At 45.0% G+C, this 6,684-nt stretch overlaps 1 protein-coding gene across 1 annotated transcript in view; it reads right to left on the reverse strand.

Moving 5' to 3' along the window:
• Positions 1 to 5,006, reverse strand: part of LOC112162336 (signal transducer and activator of transcription 5B) — a 28,817-nt gene extending 23,811 nt beyond the window's left edge. Inside the window, exon 1 of the mRNA XM_024298135.2 lies at positions 4,340 to 5,006. The gene's annotated coding sequence lies outside the window, so the exon portion shown is untranslated. The remainder of the gene's footprint in view (positions 1 to 4,339) is intronic.
• Positions 5,007 to 6,684: the final 1,678 nt, after the last annotated feature.

A 6,684-nucleotide genomic window follows, 5' to 3' on the forward strand; every position in this document is an offset into this window, starting at 1 on the left:
ACTTAAAAAAAAAAAAAACTAGAAACTGTACAGATAAGCCATGTCACTGCTTCAAAAGGAAAATGAAAACACTGGCATTGATAAATTCTTCCAGATGGATGGATGGATGGATGGATGGATAGATAGATGCCTATACTAGAGTAATTTATCAAAGACATGTTCTATTTTGGTTCTTTCAGAACCCGTCTTAATCCCGTCAATAAAATGGTTTTAACTTAGAGAAACAAAGAAGAAAACATGACATCCCTTTATTAACACAAACATGCTTCTTTTTCAATTAATTTATAAAAGAGAAATGTGGCTTCCTGTGAAAGCAGCCGTCTGACCATCTCTGTAGACATGATGGTGTTGTGGAGGTGGAACCCTGGGAAGGTCCATACATACCAGGGCTGGCTTTCAATCCACTGGGCCAGGTAGTGTCGCACCTCGATGGGGAAGTGCTGTCCGTAGAGAGCCTGCATCTGATGCAAGGCCTCCCCCTGGAGCTGCTGTGCCTGGATCCACAGTGACATGGTGCTAATGTGAACAGGAGAGAAGAGCAGGAGGTTAGAAAAATGACCATCAAATGGAACAAAAGGAAAAGCCTCATGAGTCATTCAATGTAGCAGACAGTCTCCTGATGAAGACTGGAGGACTCTTCATCACTGCAGCTGTCAGCTGACCATGAAGTTCAGTAGAAACACCAACATGCTGCTCAGCCTTATTAACAGATCAGTTATGTGACTTTTGATGCAGGAATCCTGCTGACTTTACAGTGAATGGATGAGGAACGTAGTTAATGTTTAATAAAAACCTGACAGAGGAACTGCAGGCTTTAAAGTGTGTCTGAAAACCAGAGGCAGAAGAAGACCATGGAGGCAGATGTCGGCGTGCTCATGAGTCCTTCAGACTGCAGAGATCCAAGGACCACCAAGACACACTCATGGAGGACTGACTGAGAGCTTCTTCCTACCGGTTCTGAGCCAGGCCTCAGAAAACCTGTCAGGAGCATGGATGAGGCTTTGATCTGGCTCCGACATGGACCCCTCGTCCCCACACAGGGGACACAGATCTGCTCCCAACAACAGGAGGCAATGTGGAGCAGGGCTGCCACGATTAGTCAATTCATCGATGACTAATCAACTATTAAAATATTCGACGACTAATTTAATAGTTGATTAGACATTACTTTATATTATATGGAGTCAGTGTAGTAAAGTTGAATAAAGTTGTGAGCGTTCAGCACCAAATAATGTACTTTTTTATCTTTGAGTCATTGAGACCAAAACTTTATCTTTACTGAAAAATAGTTCCTTGTTTCAGATGCCGACCTCATTAGAGAGAAAAGGAATACAATTTCCATCAAACTCATTTTGACAGGTGACCTTTCACCCTATATACCCTTTATATAAAATTAGTATTAAATTGCTGTGTCCTCTTGAGGGGCGGGGCACCTGTCAAAACGAGGTTGATGGATGGTGTAGGGTCAAAGGTCACGTGTCAAAACGGGTTTGATGGAAAGTATATTCCTTATCTCTCTCTCATTTGATTTAATCTAGTTTTAATGCCAGAAACTAATCAAGGTTTGATAAACTATCATCTTAATCGTCTTAAACTATCATCTTAATCGTCTTTATTTTTAGTTAGTTTAAAGCTAATGATGGTTAAGACGTGTGCTTTACATCCATTTTGCCCATGACCCGATTAGTCGACTATTAAAATGATCATTTGTGACAGCACTAATGTAGAGCTTGATTCATCCAGATGAAAACCATGCTGGCTCCTCCTGACCCTTTCAGCAGGTATGTTCCCATCAGCATCAGAGTGGCTGACACTGGTTCTGTCAGCTTTGGTCACTGGAGAATGTTGTAACATTAAGCTTCTCATAGCAACACCACATACCTGACATGCTAAATCACTAAGGAAACATTTTTCTGAAACCAAAGTTCAGTATCTTCTTACTGACGTCATTGAAGTGAGTTTAGATGGAAAAATATCTACAACGCTGTTAAAAACCACCTTCATCACAGTGGCATACATCCAAAGCGTCTCCATTCATGGAGTCCGGTTCAGAGTATGACCTCAAGTCCAGAGCTCAAGTCCAGCCTCGGTTAAGATGTAACATTTTTATGAGAATTCATTTCAGAATTTATAAAACCCCCTTATACTTCCATTATTAAAGGTGCATCTTAAACTCCTTTTCTAGACATAGTTTCTGCAGAGCGGCAGCAGTTCATTAGAAATTCACCTTTGAGTTGTGGGCGGGACCATTCCACACACACCTTCACCTCTCGTTACTGAGAGCTCTCTGTTTACACTCTACCACTCGCTTACAGCCTCTCACAACTCCAACCTAGCATTAGCAGTGCTACGAAAATGGGGAGCAATTTCAGAGTTATCCAGCTCAGATCATGAAAACAAAAACGTTCATGGATCTGTTTGTCTGCAATTGGATGCATCAGAATGGAGCAGAACAGGTAGACTGGCCCACCCAACACACTGTTACGTCACAAACACAATCTTTTTTTAACTGCATTTGTTCGATTCCTTCTGATTCACAATGTTTTGAATAAAGAAATACTCAGAAATTGAATTTTTACTTTATTGTTTTTAAACAAATGTCCTCCATCATTATAAAAATGCCACAAGAACATGTTAAAAAACACAATTTTCATCAGAGTGGCTCTTTAAAAAGAGACGGGTGGAACTTTAGTTCATTTTTGTGTCCTCCGTACCATCTATCTGTTGTGATTCAAAGTCATTTACTCACAATCACACCATTGGATGGTTCAGTGAGCGAAACAGCTTCACAGGTCAATGGGAACACATTTGCATGAGGCAGGAAGCATTTGGATGAAGCTGCAACAATCAGATTCCTGAACTCACATCAGAGGAAACATCTCAAAGCATTTTGTTTGCTTATTATAGTCACATTCGTGCTCGTGAACAAACAAACTATAATGTTGAGGAAACTTCCTGTAGAATAAAGCTAAACACCAGAGGATGTCCTCTGGTGTTTGAATGTCTATTTTTAGCCAAATATTTCTGAGGTTTGTAAACGGGCTGAGCCACACACACACCTGATTTAGGGTGCATTCACTGGGGAAGTCTCCTGGTCTGGACTGAGTCGGCTTCATTTAGAGTTCTGAAGCTGGACCTCATTGTTATACTGCTACTCTGTTTACATCCCATAATCCCCAGCTACGGGGGCTGATTAGGTCGAGTTATAATTATTACTATTAAAGAAGCCAACATTAGTATCAAAAAGCTGCACGACTGTATCCAGCTGTGTTTTGCCTCCAATCCAGCATGTTGCTATGGTAACTACACATCTTCCTCTCCTCACTCTCTGTATTCATTTAAACAAGTCTTCAAGCAAGTCTCAGGTCTGCATCAGGTCTCTCCCTGTTTGTGGGAGACCCAGACCACCTCAGCTGTTTCCCACAATGCTGCGGGACAATTCCAGCTGTGTGCGGGGGTCTTTAAAATCTACCTCCAGGAGGCAACAACTGTACCACGTTCTACAAAACAGGAAGTGTGTGGATTTGTTTTTAACAAAATAAAACATCAAGTAAATGTAAATAAATCAGTTTTAGATCAATCTTTTGCTTTTATTTTGAAAGTACTGAATGTTTTTACTCTATTCACTTATCAAGTTAGACTTTTTCTCCTCTTTATTTAAAGCTTTGTAATGAAGATCATTTTAAACAGATATTGTTTATTTGTGCTTTTAAAACGTTTTAAACACATTGGGAGTATTCTGTTTTTTAATGTTAAAATAAAAAAACGAGTTTAGAAGGATTAATTAAGCAGCTAAACACAAACAGGGGAAGATTAGAATAGTAGAAACAGAGTGGCCTGCGCAGGATCCAGGAACAGCTTTTCACAATAAGAGCGGGGCATCAAACGCAGCTTCGGAACCAGAGCCAGAACCTGCGCCTAGGTGTGTTACGAGAGAAGTTCAAACAGCAGCAACCACGTGTATATGTGTGATCGTTTCAAATCTACTTTGTGTGAACGGCTCGATTCGGTGTTGATGTTGTATCTGCACACATGCGGTTCACTTTTCCTTCAGTTCGCACGTCAAAAACATGGCAGCTGCAGCTGCGGCTGCGGCTGCGCATTTGAAGCAGTTCTGCGGGGAAGCAGCCGGTTGACCGGAGGAGCTGCGCAGAGCGGCGGCTGCTCGCAGCGGGACGGGTACCGGGAGAACCCGTGGCGAGCCCGCGGCTTCGCGGACTGAAGGCTGGCGGCGGCTCCGTGAGGCGGAACGCTAGCAGCTAGCCAGGAAAGCTAACAGAGAGCAGGCGCCTGCAGGAAGTCTGCTCGATCCGCACGCGCTGCTCACTCCCGCACTTACCTTCCACGAAGAGGGTCGGTTCTTCCTGAAGTCCCGCCGCCGGCGGAGCGCAGCCCGGAGCTTCACAGCGGCCTCAGCCCGGCTGTCATCGCCCTTCCTCCGCCGCTGCCAGACCCGATCGCTGCTCCCAAACCTGTTGATCACTCCACCAGCACCGCACACTGACGGGTTCTACTTCCTCTGAAGGAGAGTTCGGAGCTTCCGGGTCCGTGTCGGCCCGTCGGCGGCTTTCTTTGGTTTGTTTTCTGAAGTTTGGTCCCGGCTGAGTTTCTGGTTCGCGTGCTGCTGCAGAGCGGCTGGTTTCCGGGTATGTGACCGCCTAGGAGCCGCTCCTGTCAGCCCAGAGCGGCCCTGCCTTCCGCTCCCGATTGGGCGGCACGCGCTGATACCTGAGCGGCGCTTTACATATTTAACGAGGCCCGAAGACACCTCGCTGTCACGCGGAGCCCCTCTGCGCACGTGCCCGGAGATCTTTACTCAAGTTGATCAACATATTAGATCACACAAGGCTCCACCTGTGGCAGATGGGCTCCTTCACCTGCGGGTGGTAAGTCCCTCACCTGTGGGGGATGGGAACTCTTCACCTGCGGGTGAGAGGCCCCTCACCTGTGAAAGACAACCTCCTTCACCTGTGGGGCACAGCTCCTTTGCTGGTGGATGAGAGGCCCCTCACCTGTTGAGGACGGTTCCTTCACCTGTGGACGATGGTTCCTTCACCTTTGGAGGATGGTTCCTTCACCTGAGGAGGATGGTTCCTTCACCTGTGGAGGATGGTTCCTTCACCTGTGGAGGATGGTTCCTTCACCCGAGGAGGAGGGATCCTTCACCTGTGGAGGAGGGATCCTTCACCTGTGGAGGATGGTTCCTTCACCCGTGGAGGATGGTTCCTTCACCCGAGGAGGAGGGATCCTTCACCTGTGGAGGAGGGATCCTTCACCTGAGGAGGAGGGATCCTTCTCCTGTGAAGGATAATTCCTTCACCTGAGGAGATGGTTCCTTCACCTGAGGAGATGGTTCCTTCACCCGAGGAGGAGGGATCCTTCACCTGTGGAGGAGGGATCCTTCACCTGAGGAGATGGTTCCTTTACCTGAGGAGGATGGTCCCTTCACCTGTGGAGGATGGTTCGTTTACCTGTGGAAGACCAGCCCCACATCTGTGGAGGATGGCGTCCTTCACTTATGGAGGACAGGCTCCCTTTACCTGACGGGCCCCTGCACTCTCCTGACTGCAGGCTCCAAGGACTCCCAATCAGGACTGGGCTTTATTACAAAACCTTTGTAGTTTCCTAAACTCCAACCTTCCTGGACCTGTTTGAAGTCCAGTGCTCTCCAGTCTTGTCATACAAAGGTCTATCATCACAGGTGGAGCTAAGGGACCCTCAGGTTCTTCTGGTAAATGCTAACGTGATGAAGAAACGGGGGATTTTACTGAAACTATTCAAACAAACACAAGCTAGGGTTTTTCTTCTGCATGAATCATTCATTTTGGTGTTTAATGGCTGAACCAGCAACCAACACAAACTAGCAAAGAAGTAAAAGTGCCGAGTTCTGGAAAATGTATCAAGGAATTTTGTGATAAAAGCAAAAAGACTTCTATTACATTTTGTTCCCAGATTTGGAGAGCGTTAAAAGTAACATGAATTGAGAGGAGGCCTCTGACCTTCCAAAGCTCGGTGTTTGGCAAACTGAGGAGGAGGAGGAGCAAAACCGTGAGGAAACAGATTCTAACAAAAGGTCTTTGTTCTTATCTGAGCACAAACAACACAAAAGTTTAATTGGTTTTTTAGCGCCTACAAAAATAGCTTTGATTTGAACATGGAGCCCTGTAACCCGGACAGAAGAGTGAACTTTTGACCTGATGAAGAATTTTATAGGTTGCAAAAAAACTGTAAATTCAGGAATAAAAAAAAATTCCATCACATCAGCAATAAGTTATGCATTACTGTTTATTATGTTGGTGTTTTTTTCCATGTTATCAAGCTCACGCAAACTATGAAGTTTCTTAACAAGCCATGAAAGTATTCCATCTTTTGATGTTTTGTCAAAGCGTTCCCAGTCGTCTTTTATTAGGATTTTTCTTTTTTTCGTAAAACCAACCTTCCACTTCATCAGGTCCACCTTGCTAATACCGGGTTGGACCCCTTTTCCCTTCAGAACTGCTTTATTCCTTGGTGGCGTAGATTCAATAAAGTACTGGAAAAATTCCTCAGTTTGGTCCATATTAACATGACAGCATCACAGCTGCTGCAGATTTGTCTGCTGAACATCCATGATGCTGATCTCCAGTTCCACCACATCCCAAAGGTTCTATTGGGTTCTGGTTACTGTGGAGGTCATTAACGTCC

Source organism: Oryzias melastigma, linkage group LG19 (assembly GCF_002922805.2).
Source record: "Oryzias melastigma strain HK-1 linkage group LG19, ASM292280v2, whole genome shotgun sequence".
Classification (NCBI taxonomy): Eukaryota; Metazoa; Chordata; class Actinopteri; order Beloniformes; family Adrianichthyidae; genus Oryzias; species Oryzias melastigma.